The following is a 16,131-nucleotide window of genomic DNA, read 5'->3' as shown; positions in this document are numbered from 1 at the left end:
GTTGCAGTGAGCTGTACCGTGCCACTGCACTTCAGCTTGGGTGAGAGAGCAAGATAGAGATTTTTTAAAAATATAAGTAAATAAATATTCAGCAAATGCAAACACTGGGAAACAATGGATAAACTGTGAAAAAAGTAATGGTACTCCATCCTTCCTCTCTTCCCACGGACCTCTTCATCGCTTGTGTTGCATGTCTTACTGTTTATTTCACCGTAATGACTAGGAGGCTAACCACAGCTCTGTTCCTGATACAATACTCCTTGTTTCGCAAAAGCCCTTGGGAAGAAGGAATCAAATATAGAATTTACTGAAGGGGACAAATATCAGCAGTATTCAACTATCCAAATCCAACCTAATGACATTCAGCTAAATCTGGGATGTCAAAGATGCTATTCACCCTCTGTGACAACTGTTACTGCTTTCTCCTTTTCCCATCCAAACTTTTTTCAAAGAAAGGATATCTTTTGACTAGGCCAGTTACTAAACTTCACTGAAGAAGAGACGTGAAGAATGAAGTGATTTCATGTAGAGGCACAGTTTGTGGAGGTTATGCCAATTCCTGCTCGGGCCAACATGTTTCTTGCTTAAGAAGTCAGCGAAACTCAAACTGCACAGCCTTTTCTTCCTTCCCAGCATATCTTTACTCATATGGCAAAGTTGCAAGCATGTCTTATTTGAACAGGAGTAAATGTAGATATATCTCATTCTTATATTGAACCAGCATTGCTTTTTAAATATACGGGGAAACATTGTTTTTAATACAGTCCCATTAAGTTAAAAACTGACGTGAAACATCATCTGAAGATGTAGATGTAAAGCTGGTTAAGTAACAGTATTTTCATTTCACTCCCCACCCTCGAAATTCACTAAACCATTGAAATTAATTTTTAGGAAATAAAAGAATAACGACAAGAGAAATCCCTCTCTAAAGAAAAAGAAAACTTCACAAACCCATCCTACAACCTATAAAACAGCCACTCAATAACATTAAGTTTGGGCTAAGATGATAGGCCACAGGAAAGCCGGAGGCAGAAAGAAGGCAGAAAATGGACAGATTGCAACACGGAATGTCTGTGAATTAAAGCAGAGAATTATCTCTCATTTCCTTTTAGATGGCCAAGTTTTTTGTGGATTTATAAACACTGCTATGCAAAAGATCTTAACCCTTTGTCTTTCACACAGGTTGAATATTTTCTTCTGAATTTTATATTTTAATTAAAATTTTGCCTATAACTTATTTTGTTTTGCTATTGTTTTTGTTTTGCTTGGGGGGTAGGGTGCTTTTTAGGTAGCCAAGTATATTATTTTCCTATCTTTGGTGCTGTGATTAGAAAAAATGCTGTAAAATGCTTTGCATTAAAAACAGTGTTTCCCCATATATTTAAAGAGTGACACTGGCTCAATATAATCATGAGAAATGCCTACATCTACTCTTACTAAAGTAAGACACGGTTGCAATTTTGCCAAAAGATGAATTAGAGAGTATTTATCCTGATATTTTACCGAAATGTTAGTTCATCTGAAATTGATCTTGAAATTTACCTTTTCCAACAAATTAATTAACCCAGCATTGAATAAACCAAACTTTCTGCTGTCATCTTTATCACATATGAACTTCTTATATATACATTAGAGTCCTGTTTTTAACCTTTTCAAAAACTTTTTTAAGTGATGTTGCAAGATTTTTTTTTTTAACTTTTATTTTGGGTTTGGGGATACATGCGCAGGTTTGTAATATGGGTAAACTCGTGTCATGGGGGTTGTTGTACAAATTGTTTTGTCACTCAGGTACTAAACCTAGTACTCAATAGTTATTTTTTTCTGCTCATCTCCCTTCTCCCACCCTCGAGGAGGTCCCAGTGTTGTTCCCTTCTTTGTGTTCATGTGTTCTCATCATTTAGCTCACACTTATAAGTGAGAACATGCAGTGTTTGGTTTTCGGTTTCTGTATTTGTTTGCTTAGGATAATGGTCTCCAAATCCATTCATGTTCTTGCAAAAGACATGATCTCTTTCTTTTTATGACTGCATAGTATTCCATGGTGTATATCTACCACACTTTCTTTCTTCAATTGGTCATTGGTGAGCATTTAGATTTATTTATGTCTTCACTATTGTGAATAGTGCTACAATGAACATATGCACGCATATGTCTTTATATTCCTCTGGGTATCTACCCGGTAATGGGATTGCTGGATCAAATGGTAGTTCTGTTTTTAACTCTTTGAAGAATCACCATACTTCTTTCCACAATGGTTGAACTAATTTACACTCCCATTACTCCCACTAACACAGTGTATAAGTGCTCCCTTTTCTCTGCAACCTCACTAGCATTGGTCACTTTTTGACTTTTTAAAAATAGCCATTCTCACTGGCGTGAGATGGTACTAATTGTGGTTTTCGTTTACATTTCTCTAATGATCAGTGATGTTGAGCTTTTTTTTTTTTTTTTTTTCAATAGAGAGTTTCACTCTTGTTGCCCAGGTTGGAGTGCAATGGTGTGGTCTCGGCTCACCACAACCTCCACCTCCTGGGTTCAAGCGATTCTCCCACCTCAGCCTCCCGAGTAGCTAGGATTACAGGAATGTGCCACCACCCCTGACTAATTTTGTATTTTTAGTAGAGACGGGGTTTCTCTATGTTGGTCAGGCTGGTCACGAACTCCCAGTCTCAGGTGATATGCCCGCCTCGGCCTCCCAACGTGCTGGGATTACAGGGGTGAGCCACTGTGCCCGGCTGACCTTTTTTATATATACTTGTTGGCTGCATATATGTCTTATTTAGAAAAGTATCTGTTCATGTCCTTTGCCCACTTTTTAATGTGGTTGTTTGTTTTTTTCTTGTAAATTTGTTTAAGTTCCTTATAGATGCTGGGTATTAGACCTTTGTCAAATGCATAGTTTGCAAATATTTTCTCCCATTCTGTAGGTTGTTTACTCTGTTGATAGTTTCTTTTGCTGTGTAGAAGCTTTTAAAGTTTAATTAGATCTCATTTGTCAACTTTTGCTTTTGTTGCAATTGCTTTTGGAGTCTTTGTCATGAAATCTTTGCCTGTTCCTATGTCCAAGATGGTATTGTTTACATTATCTTCCAAGCTTTTTATAGTTTTGACTTTTACAGTTAAGTCCTTAATTCATCTTGAGTTGATTTTTGTATACAGGGTAAGAAAGGGGTCCGGTTTCACTTTTCTGCATATGGCTAGGCAGTTCTCTCAGCACCATTTATTAAATAGAGAGTACTTTCCCCATTGCTTGTTTTTGTTAGCTTTGTAAAAGAACACATGGTTGTAGTTGTGTGGCCTTATTTCTGGGCTCTCTAGTCTGTTCCATTTGTCTATGTATCGGTTTTTGTACCACTATCATGCTGTTTTGGTTACTGTAGCTTTGTAGTATAGTTTTAAGTTGGGTAACATGATGCCTCCAGCTTTGTTTGTTCTTTTTGCTTAGGATTGCCTTGGGTATTCAGGCTCTTTTTTGTTTCCATATACATTTTAAAATAGTTTGTTCTAATTCTGTAAAGAATATCATTGGTAGTTTGATAGGAATAGCATTGAATCTATAAATTGCTTTGGATAGTGTGGCCATTTTAATGATATTGATTCTTCCTATCCATGAGCATGGGATGTTTTCCATTTGTTTGTGTCATCTCTGATACCTCTGAGCGGTGTTTTGTAATTCTCATTGTAAAAATCTTTCACCTCCCTGGTTAGCTGTATGCCTAGGTATTTAAATAGGATTGCATTTCCTATTCAGCTCTCGGCTTGATTGTTATTGGTGTATAGGAATGCTAGTGATTTTTGTACATTGATTTTGTATCCTGAAACTTTGTTGAAGTTGTTGATTAGCTGAAGGAGCTTTTGGGGTTTTCTAAATCTAGAAAGACTATGAGGTTTTCTAGATGTAGAACTACATCATCTGCAAACAGGGATAATCTGACTTCCTCTCTTCCTATTTGGATGCCCTTTATTTCTTTTTCTTGCTGATTTCCCTGACCAGAACTTCCAATACTATCTTGAATAGCAGTGGTAAGAGAGGGCAACCTTGCAAGACCGTATTGTTGATAAATAATTGTTAAATTTAGTAGAAATAAAGGGCATACTGAAGTGTTTAGGGGTATCTGCAATGTACTTTAGCAAAATTAAAAGAGGGTAAAAAAAGAAGCAGGTATGGAGAAAAGTTGATAGTTGCTGAAGCTTGGTGGTAGGCAATGTTGTACTCTGTACTCGTGAGCATGCTTGGGAAAGTTCATAAGGAAAACTTTAAAAGAGGTTTAAGTTGACATCACATTGCAAACATCTTGGATTCACTGCTCTCTAATACTTGGAACTCTGTTGTCTTATCTCAGTCTACATTATAACCGCTCATCTGAATTTGCGCTTTTATCCAGCTTTGGTACCCAAGGATCCTCTAGGTTTATTTTTCTGGCTTTGGCCTCTTGGCACACTGCTAGTGCTGCCCCCTTTCATTGACTTGGAGCAGCTTGCATGAGGTCAGCTGCTACCCCAAAAAACTGTTCTTGTGAGTGAAAAAAAGAGGAAATTTCTGGAGGTTGCTGATTGGCTTCTTTCCCCAATTGCCTTCCGCCCACTTTTGTTCCATGGTCAAAGACAAAGCTATACTTTCAGTCAAACATTTCTTATTATCTTTCTACACTTATTTGGAGAATGAAAGCAGCTGACTGTCTTTCCTTTTTTTTTAGACAGAGTCTTGCTTTGGTGCCCAGGCTGGTGTGCAGTGGCACCATCACAGCTCACTGAAGCCTCAACCTCCCAGGCAATTCTACCTCAGCCTCCCGAGTAGCTGGGACTACAGGCATGCACCACCACACTTGACTAATTTTTGTATTTATGTTGCCTAGACTGGTCCCAGGCTCTTGGCCTTAAGTGACCTTCTCGCCTCTGGTTCCCAAAGTGTACAGGCATGAAGAAAAACATCTGGCCTGATTTTCTATTAATAATAATTATACACCCTAGTATTAATCTATGTAGTTATGCTTCTGCCCTGTCTTTCAAGTTTCTAAAAAACAAAATTATACTTCTATAAGCCTTGTACAATTTTCTAAAGAAGTTTCTAGGATAAAACATGCCACTGGAAATATCCCCAAGAAAATGAATTGCTTCTCCGAAGTATTTCTTCCAGCCTACCAACCACGGGGTCTCCTCTTCCTTTCTTCCTTTTGGTACCCTCTTATTATCCTAATTACAGAGAGCAAAACAAAGAATGTTCATAAAGTGGTAAAACTCAAGTGGCAGAAGATCAGAATCCTCCTATAATAATACGAGAAATTGTCCAAGCTTTCTAAAGAGAGCTGCTTTGCATGCATTTTCACTTAATATGCATTTTCATTTAATCCTCAAAATACTCCCAAATAATGTTTGTTATTATGTCACCATTTTACAGATGTAGAATCTGAGGATCAGTGCTATTAAATAAAGTTGCCCAATCCCATCAAGCTAATAAGTATCAATGCAGAGATTCAGACTCAGGGCTGTCTGAATTGAAAGCTTGGGCTGTGGAATGCCATCTAACACTGCCTCACAAATCCTCATTTATTCAGGACTCACATCAATATTAAACACTCTTCCTCCCCAGTCAGGCCTCTTCCTTGTTGCTGGGTGAGTGACCGTGTTGTTAGTCACCACCGTGAAAAGAGACCTTTGTGACAGTTAATGGTCTACATGCATGTAGGAGACTCAAAATAAAGCAAAATAGCCTATTTGCATAAATAGAATCTGCTCAAACGTCAGCAAGCAGGAGCTGGCAACAAATGTGAAGACAAGGCAAAGAGGAGGAAGGACCACCGCTTGCCTCACACCCTCCCTTGTCCCCGCAGCCTCTGTTCTGGACCCTGGGACCCGCCAGGGAGCACGTCCTGTCAGATAAGCCCCAGCCAGACAGACGTTGTCATTCGACTTCAGCACATCACTCCAATCCAGATCAATTCCAAGCTAGACACCCAATCATGAGTGGAATTTGGTTTGACACGTACCTGGCTGTGAAAGCCATGTTCTCGCCCCCACCCTTGCCCACTTGACCCCCATAGCCTCATATGTCAGAATGTGACATCCCAGGTGTCAGCTGTAACACCAAGTGCACAGAGCAAGAGAAAGATGGGCAATGACAGCAGAGGCTCTGGTGCCCAGCCCAAGCCTGGCACCAGGACTGGCCTCCTGCCTGGGAGGAAAGAGCAGGGCCCACAGCTGTGTGTCAGGGAGGCTGGGACTGCAAGGCCCCTTCAACTGGGTGCCATGGGGTCTGGAATACCACTGCCGGAACTGCCAGAATTTTTCTTTTGCTTCAGCATTGTCCTCTCCTCATAAACTCTGAGTCATTCAATGTGAATTTGGATATGAAACAGCATTTCCCTGGCTGCAAGGACCCAGAGGTGCAAGAGCGTAGACATGAAGTTACCAAAGACAAGATAACTCAGTTTTCCCTAGCACTGACTCTTGAGGCAAAGTAGGGAAATAATATATGCTAAAAGGAGGCAAAAATGGATGTTTACTGAGCATTTAGTAAGTACCAGCCTTGTATAGGTGCTTTGTATACAATATATTTTATTACTGGAGCAACACAGCAAAGCTCCTAAAGGAAGCTGCTCAAGGTCATACACTTACTAAGTAATGGCCCTGGAATCATGGCTGGTGCACTCCACAACATCCTTTCTTCCTATTAAACTTATTTCCCTAGGGCCAGGAGAGCAGTGTTGGGCACACCAGGTTAAGTTCTCAGTTCTTTGCATTATCCCTCCTGTCTGACTCCCCAGACAGAGATGGGAAGGAATGGTCAAATATGGAATCTCATCAATTCCCAAGCTCCCAGGCTCCCATGACAGCTGAAAGGCTCCCCTTCCTCCCAGACATCCTGTGGTACTCTTGGGACTGTGCGGGTTCCTGATTGACCAGGTAGGAGTTTTGAGGCCCTATGAGAGCAGATTCGTGGCCCCATCATGCTGAGCCATTGGTGATGACTTCTTGACACGATGACGAGTCAAATGCTTGTAGTAATCTCCGGCTCATCTTGGCGGATGCTGCAGGCAACAACATAGATGGCCATAGAGTACTGTGTTCCCAGACATCAGGATTCCTAATTTTTAAAAGCATTAAGGACTGTCATGTAGTTCACAATGTTCCATTTTGCCAAGCAAATATATAAACCTCCACTATTTATTATTATTATAAGTTCATAAAGAAGAGAACTTTAAATACCAAAAGTGTAGGAAGGGCATCATCTCATAAAAGACAAGCTTTCCCAAGAAAGAAAGTTTGCAAGGTGATGTTGATATGTACATATTTCATATTTGTCATAGTTGTATGAAAATATCATCAATAACCTGCATAAGTTTTTAGACTAACATTAAAGGATCCTTGATTAAGATGGAAAAGCCTTAGACTGAGAGTCAGGCTACCCGGGGTCAATCTCAGACCCCACTGCTAACCTTCTATGTGGCCTTGGGCAAGTTGCATCATCTCTGTGGTGCTTAGCTTCCTCCCTCATAGGATGGAGTAATAACACCCACCTTATCGGGGCATCATGAGGACTAAATGAAATAATGAGTGAAAAATGCAGATGAGAAAACATATCAATTTCCTCATCTGTTAAATAAGGGAATTAGGTGAAATGAGTGTTGAGATCCCTCTCAACTCTCTCTGATTACAGGAAAGCAGCCTAAGCTTCCTGGCCATACAGCATAGGCCTCAGAGAGGAAGTACTTTCTCAGAGAGAGATTGACTCTCAAAGAGAAAGTGTCCTGTATCACCTGGGATGGATCAGGTTTTGGGTCAACCCTAGCAAATTCTCAACCTCTCTTTCACCTATCCCTATGTCCTTTTCTTGGTCATCTTTATACACAAATAAAAGCAGCAAATGCTTTTGTGCTGTGTTTTGATAAAGTTGGGATTCCAGAGACAGCCATGGTGAGTGGCCCACTCTAAGAAGCTGAGATCAGGGTCAAGAAGTAAAACACAAAGACATGAAGAGTTTTTTTTTTTTTTTTTTTTTTTTGAGACAGAGTCTCGCTCTGTAGCCCAGGCTGGAGTGCAGTGGCCGGATCTCAGCTCACTGCAAGCTCCGCCTCCCAGGTTTATGCCATTCTCCTGCCTCAGCCTCCCGAGTAGCTGGGACTACAGGCACCCGCCACCTCGCCCAGCTAGTTTTTTGTATTTTTTTAGTAGAGACGGGGTTTCACCGTGTTAGCCAGGATGGTCTCGATCTCCTGACCTCATGATCCGCCCGTCTCGGCCTCCCAAAGTGCTGGGATTACGGGCTTGAGCCACTGCGCCCGGCCTACATGAAGAGTTAAATAACACAAAGTGTCAAACCAGATCACGTAACTGGCTTTGAGTTCACTGAGACCCTGAATCCCATTCCATCTCTGCCACTCTCTGTTCTAGAATGCAACACTCTCAAGAGAATCAAATTTCAGGAAAGGCAGGGAAAGAAAGTGGGCACAGGGCACACGGTACGCGCAGTGCTCACGCACGCATGTGGAAGATGAGGCAGTGGGATGTCTTCATTTCTCCCTCCGTTGTTCTTCCATTTCTGCCTCCCAGGTCCTCATCCACCTGGGACGCACAAGGAAAGAAAGGTCCCACACTGTTTAAGTTTGCCATTGGGGCAGGAATCATTGACTTATGCTCGCTTGCTCTTCCTTACATGCAGAGAGATTTACATGTTAGGTGTGTGAGGCCAGGGACAGCTTAGGCAGGGGAAACATTTTGCAAAGCTCCAAGAATGATTTAAAAGCACTACAGGCTTAATGCATGGAGCACTGGGCAGGAGACAGGTGCATTGGTGGCACCTGTCTTTGCCTAACTGTTGGATTTCATCCCTTCTCTAGACCCCATTGTCACAAAACCTGGACTAAGCCCAGCCCCTTCCATGAAGTGCATGGATAGTCCTGCCAGTGCCAAGATGTTCTGGAAAACTGACAACCATGTGAAGAAGGCTATGAGTGTGTATGTGTATGTGCATGCATGCGTGTATGTGTGTGTGTTCACATTACCTATCAGGAAAGATGAGGACAATCCAGATGCAGTTTGCTAGGGATACCATCCTACACTTCTGGCATGTTATCAGATTAAGCTGTGAAGATCATACTTGCAATGTCAAAGTGCAGCTGAAGGTCAGCATGCCCAAGGTAAGTGGCTTTAGAAGTTCTTACTAGGAAAGGAAGATTGAGCTGAACACACCTCATATCCTCTCCAACTTACCCAAAGCCCATTAACTAGGCTGAGTGAGCTGCATCCAGCCCTACAGATTCTAATACTTGGAAGTATGTATGAAGAAGTTCAGAGATGCATGAGTCAATGGGAGCTGAGAGTGGGCAGTGGTGGAGGTTTGAAACAGGTAACAGACCTAGAGAATGTTTCATAGCTGCCAATACTAGGTTTCACATCTGTTCTTTTAAGGTAAAGCTTATGGTACATCCATGGCAGATAGGAGGCAGGTTTCTGAGCTCTTGCCTTACACAGGGTCTCTTTTTAAAAATTATTTGCACATGTGAGCCAGAAGCTTTCAAGCAAAATCCTGCAAACTTTATTGCCTTTTTCTGAACAGGAGAGAGAGTTTCTGTAAGAGCCATCACAATTAAAATGGTATCAAAAGAGGCATCTGTATGGAAATAGAATAAAATAATTAAAAAGATGAAATAGTTCAAAGGGTGCACACAAACCATTCATCCCCTCTCTCACCTCATGCTCGTACCTTTTTCCCCCAGGAGGAACTGACTTTTAAAATATTGCAGGTATCAACAGGAAATCTGCTGAAGATGCAAGAGTGAAGTTTAATAGGGTCTGCTTGTGCTTGATCACCTTGCCGCCAGTGGGGACACCTACTGTTGGGAAAAATGACAGGTCATGTAAAAAGAGAAAGGAACAGTGAACAGGGTGAGCATCCTGGGACAGGCAGCACTTCAGCGAGTAATCTTCTGCCAGAGCAGGGAGAGAGATGCCAGGACCTGCCAGAGCTGGACTGCAGCAGAGAACTTTACCTCTTCTAGGATGGATGTAGGGGACAGGCCTGGAATGCAGGTTTTCCATAAGCCCTAAGCTCCAAAAAAAACTGTATATTACAAAGACATTGAACTTAGACTGATCTATTAGGTATTGGCTAGGACACTGTATTAGTATGCATTTCCCAGAAAAACAGAACCAATAAGATATAAGATTTATTAAATAAAATTTATTTATTATGAGAAATTGGCTCACACAATCAAGGAGACTGAGTAGTCCCACAATCTGCATCTGCAAGCTAGAGACATGGAAAAGTCAAGGTGTAGTTCCAGCCTAATTCCGACAGCCTGAGAACCAGGAGAACCAATGGTTTCGGTTCTGATCCAAGAACAAAGGCCAAAACCAGAATCAGGTTTCAGTTCTAATCCAAGAACCAGTGTGCCGAAGGTGTAAGTTCTAATTCATATCTAAACCCTAAGACGCAACCATACTAATGGTGCAAGTCCCGTTCAGGGGCAGGGGAAGACCAATGCTTCAGTTCAAGCAGTCAGGCGTGGAGAGTAAATTCTCCCTTATTCAGTCTTTTGTTCTGTTTAGACCTCCAGTGGTTTGGATAAGGCTCACCCACACTGGGTAGGGCCATCTACTCTACTCAGCCAACCAATTCAATTAAAAGATTGGTTCAGCTCAATCTTCTTTTCCTAGTAAGATCTTCTAAAGCCACTTACCTTGGGCATGCTAGTCTCTTCCAGAAACACCCTCACTGACACACCCAGAAATAATGTTTAACCAAATATTTGTACACTCTGTGACCCGGTCAAGTTGACACATTAAATTGATCATTACAAGCACTGTTCTGTGAGTGGGTCCAAAAGGACCCTGCAAAATGGTGTGAGTTAACTTACAGTTTGTGTGTAAAATCCTACACATTGCCAAGTGTGCTCTGGGACTGCTTCCCAACATGCAGTGGTTATTGCCAATCCTCCTCACCACAAAATAAATGTAATTCACTGCAGCATTACTTGGTAATCTCCTGCTGACTTCTGAGAGTAAATGGACAAGTGCAGCAACTGTATTTGAGAAGGACATGGTGACCATAATCATCTGGCTGCCAAATGTATTCGGTCCTGCCCCAATTGGTAACAGCAGCATCACCTCCTAACGTGGGTCAGTTGGCCTTCTTCCCTTACCTTACTTGGTGGTTTCTGTCAGATAGAGCTTACAGTGCTAAGACAGCAGCCATAGATGCTAGTGGCAGGCTATGTGTCCTGGAGGAAGGATTTCTTCTTTGTGAAGTAGACTTCCAGATCCACAAACACTAGAATTATGGGAACAGGATGTACAAATCCCCTAAGCAGGTCATTGGGAGTGACGGAAGTGGGTCACTCTGACTTCTAACCCTTGGCTCCAGATTCACATACTTTATATATCAGGGACACAGTACCATAAAATGGTCATTGATCTAGATGTACACTATGTTCTGGAAGATGGTGCCCTATCATTGCAAGCTATCATTTCTAAGCTTGTGCTGTCTTAAAAAAAATTCATTCTGTAATTCTGTTGAGATAGTAGTATTTGGATGGTGTTGCGTATGATAGGAAAGTGAACCCCATGGTCATTTGCTCACTGCTATCCTTCCTTTGCTATAAAGTGGATTCCTTGGTCCAATGTGATATGACATAGAATGCTATGTCAGTGGATCATATGCTTTAGAAATCCTCAAAAACTGGTACCAGACAAGGCCTTGAGGTAGGAAAGGCAAACTCAAATGTCAAATACCTGTTGATTTCCATCAAGATGAATTTTTGCCCTTTATGGGGTAGAAGAGATCCTGTGTTCTCAAGTTACTATCAAATGGTTAGTTTGTCTCCTTGAGGAATGGGGTGCCATATTTGGAAAGGGGCTTACTCTGGTCTATGTAGCTAGCATACACATTTTTTAATGGCAATAACTAGATTACCCTTGGTGAGCAGGAGTCCTTGCTATTCAACCTGCTCCCTGCCACCATAGCCATTTTGTTTATGTGCCCATTGAGCCAGCACTGGGCTGGCCAATGAGAAAAGCAGGCACTTTCTGCCTCATTCTACGTGATTGTTTAGTGCCTCTTCTTCAGTGGATACTCTTGGGTGAATGTTACTTAAGTGATGCAAAATCCTCATTCTTTTTGCCCACTTTCATAAGTCCATCCACGTATGTCCTTCCTAGAACTCCTTGTCTCTGACCTCTAAATGTCTCTTCTTCCAGGTTCCTAACCATTAGCCAAGCCATTTGCCATTGCCATGAGTCTCTGTATGTTTTTATCTCAGTCCACTTTTTTTCCAAACACAAAATATAAGGCCAGTGAATCACTCAGATCTCTGCCAATTCTAATAATTTCTGTTTCCCACTGTATTTCATAGCATTACCCAAGAGTGGGTGTGCTCCTGCTGCCATCCATTTGGGACTTTTCCTCCTCAGCCACAGCATCATAAAGGACTCTTCAAGTTGTCAAATTTGTGAGCTGAGGGAGAAGCACCAGTGTAACAGCAGGAATAACATGAGACTCTGGGCCTTCAGCTCTTGTAGCTCACTGTGCCCTCTGGGTCTATTTGTATCTGAGCCCGTATAAAACACTTCCGTCTTATAATGGGTAGTTGCTAGGTCCACTGTGTCTTAAAATTTGCTGGGTCTGATTGAAACCAATTTATGAGAGGATGTCTGGCTGCACAGTCATTTGATATTCCAGATCAGGTACTCATCTCTCCTAGATCCCAGTAGTACACCGGAGCTCTTTTTTCAACTGGTGTCTAATTTTCTGATGCAAAAGGCATGATCTTGTTCCAAAATTTTATGGGTTCATATTGTGGTACTTTCACTGGGCTTGACATAGCTACACAGCACATCTTTTCCCACCATAGATACCTATAATATCATGGGGACTACTAGGTCATATGGTTCAAGTTGCAGGGCTGTTTATACTGCAGTTGCAACTTCTTTTTTTTAGACAGAGCCTTGCTCTGTTGCCCAGGCTGGAGTGCAGTGGTGCGATCTCGGCTGACTGCAACCTCTGCCTCCCAGGTTCAGCGATTCTCCTGCCTCAGCCTCCCAAGTAGCTGGGATGACAGGCATGTGCCACCACACCTGGCTAATTTTTGTATTTTTAGTAGAGATGGGGTTTCACCATGGTGGCCAGGCTGGTCTTGAACTCTTGACCTCAGGTGATCTGCCCGTCTCAGCTTCCCAAAGTGCTGGAATTACAGGCATGAGCCACCATGCCCGGCCTAACTGAAACTTCTATAGAGCCCTTTCCTACTCTAGGCTTCACTCAGAGTTAGAAATTTTCCATGTTACCTGGTAAGTGGTCAGAGCAGTATGTCCACATGTGGAAGTCCTGCTTCTTCCAGAACCCAAAGAGAACTATCAGGTATTCTGATTCTTTCTCAGAAGATATAAATTGAAATAATCTGCCCTTATTTTTGGAAGGACAATCTCAACATGCCTCATAGCACTGAACTTCTAAAAAGTTCACTAATATGGCAGGTCTCTGAATATGCATAGATTTTATTTTACTCATTGATTTTTATTTTTTTGAGATGAGTCTCTGTCACCCAGGCTGAGTGCAGTGTCATGGTCATGGCTCACTGCAGCCTTGACCTCCCGGGCTCAAGCAAGCCTCGCACCTCAGTCTCCCAATTAGCTGGGACTATAGGCACATGCCATCATGCCCAGCTAACTTTTTATTTTTTGTAGAGATGAGGTTTCACTATGTTGCCCAGGCTGATCTCAAATTCCTGGATGCAAGCGATCCTCCCACCTTGGCCTCCCAAAGTGCTGGGATTACAGGCATGAACCACTGCATAAGTTATGGAAAATAACTTATTTGCCATATCAAAGGCTGCATACCATATGCTTGACGCTGTGTTAATCTTCTCTAGCAAAGAAATCACACCTGGCACAGCAGTTGCAATTGGGGCTAATATTTGTATGAGTTTACAGTAATGTGACTGTCATGTTCTAGTATCCTTCTAGTTTTAGTAGGGACTAAACCAGTAAATTAATGGGGATATGATGAGGACCACCATCCCTTCATCCTTTAGGTCTTTAAGCATTTCATTAATCTCTTCCATTCACTCTAGCATGCGACATTGCTTTCGGTTTACTATTTTCATAGGGAAGTGGGGTTGGAGGAAGAGAAGTTTCAGAAGATTACACTTGGTCTTCTTCATTACAGTAGCTCTTACCCCACAGTCCAAGGAACACTGTGAGCTTTCTGTCAACTACCAAGTACATACATTTCTTTTTTTTTTTTTTTTTTTTTTTTTTTAAACCAAGTACATACATTTCAATTATTCTTTCAGTTACTGAGGAAATTCCCAAGTGTGGGTCCACGGACTGAGTGGATGCACTGTGGGCAATCACAGTTGTGGATACACTAAGACCCCATACTCTGACAACAAGACCATGATGACTCTCTGGGTCTCAGATATCAGTGTCAACTTGGGAACTATGTCTCATGGTCCTCAAACTATTTGGGTCATCCTCTTCCCCTAGTATATGATCACTTGAGAAAATGGCCAAGGGCCTTTTGGGAAAATAATGAGAAAATCATTACCATATATATTTTCTATAAAATTTGAAAGGTCTCATTACCTAGGGACTCAGTTTTTTTTGTTTTTGTTTTTTGTTTTTTGTTTTCTATCAGTGGGTTCTGAATCTGAAAACTGACTTGAGTCTGGGTATCACATCTTGACTTTTATTGAGATGGCCATCCTCAGTCCTCAGTGTCTTAATCATCTATCCTTGATTTCTTTGAGTTTATAGATTGAAACACTCTTATTGACTTATAGATTGAAATACTCCTATTGACTGTCCATTTATCTTGTCCCTAGGAATGCCATATTTTGCTAACTATCTCCATAAGTGTGTGATCTCCCTAGTTGCACTCCAACCTCGTTACTCATTACAATAATTATCCTCAGAGTCAGTGAGATTTAGTTACCTAGCTTCTAGGAGACCTCTAGAAATGAGCAACTCGATATCTCCTGAGACAGATTATTCTGTTATTACACATCCAATTATGTTGAAATCCCTTTTTGTGCAGCAGAAATATTCTTCCTGGAATTGCTATCCATGTGACATACCTTTAGGTATTTGAAGGTAGCAACCACACAAATCCCCTCCTTTACTTCCCTCACAATGATTAGCTCCACTTGCTTCTAGACTAATCTCCACAGAATCAAGCCTTCATATTCATTATCTGGATTAAAGTACTAATCTTGGGTTATCTGGAGAAGAAAGAGAACACATGTGCCCCACTGAGATGAGGGAAAGTTACAATAAAATAGTAACACAAAGATATAACATGTTTGGAGTGTTTACTATGTACTGGGTCCTGTGCAAAGGACTTTACTCACATTATACTCACAAAAAATTCATTTATGCAAGAAATATTTATTAATCACCTAAATCATTCTAGAAACTGGGGATACAGCAGTAAAGAATACAAAAAAACCTGCCCTTACAGAGCTTACATTCTAGAGGTGGGAAAGAGGCAATAAATAAGATAATTGAGTGCTATATATAGTATGTTAGGTGTTGAGTGCTAAAGAAAATAATAAAATGAGGAAAGAGGATAGGAAATGCCAGATGGTTTACAAGGTTAGGTATTGTGTTCAAGAAAGTTCTCACAAAAAGGTAAGTGGAGTGAAGACCTGAAGGAGGTAAAAGAGTGACCTTTGTGGATATCTGGGAAAGACTGTCCCCAGGAGAATGAACAATAAGGGCAAAGACCCTGAGGTAGGTATTATCATCTCCATTTTTACAGATGGGAAAATGACTTGCCCAAGAGCCCATTGCTTGAAGATGGAGCCAGGATTCAAACTCAGGTCTGCTTGATGTTAGAGCTAGTGTGCCATACACCTGCCTGGCGATGTAGTGTGAGTGGCATTAGGCAATCTAGAAACACTCTATGCTATGGATGATGACACAAAGCCTAGAAGCAGGAAGCAACTTGCTTGGATGAACACATGTGGATATCGGCTGAGCTGAGACTAGAGTGCTGTCATTTCCATTCCACCATCCCTGCTTCCAGAATCCAGGCATTTTTCTTCTGGCTAGAAATATTTCCCAGAAAAGTTAATGGACTTGGGATAACTTTATCAACGTGTTTTGCCAATTGGCATTTTAAAGTCTTGTCATGCC

This window comes from Colobus angolensis, unplaced genomic scaffold (assembly GCF_000951035.1).
Source record: "Colobus angolensis palliatus isolate OR3802 unplaced genomic scaffold, Cang.pa_1.0 Scaffold126, whole genome shotgun sequence".
NCBI lineage: Eukaryota > Metazoa > Chordata > Mammalia > Primates > Cercopithecidae > Colobus > Colobus angolensis.
This window is presented reverse-complemented; position numbering follows the sequence as displayed.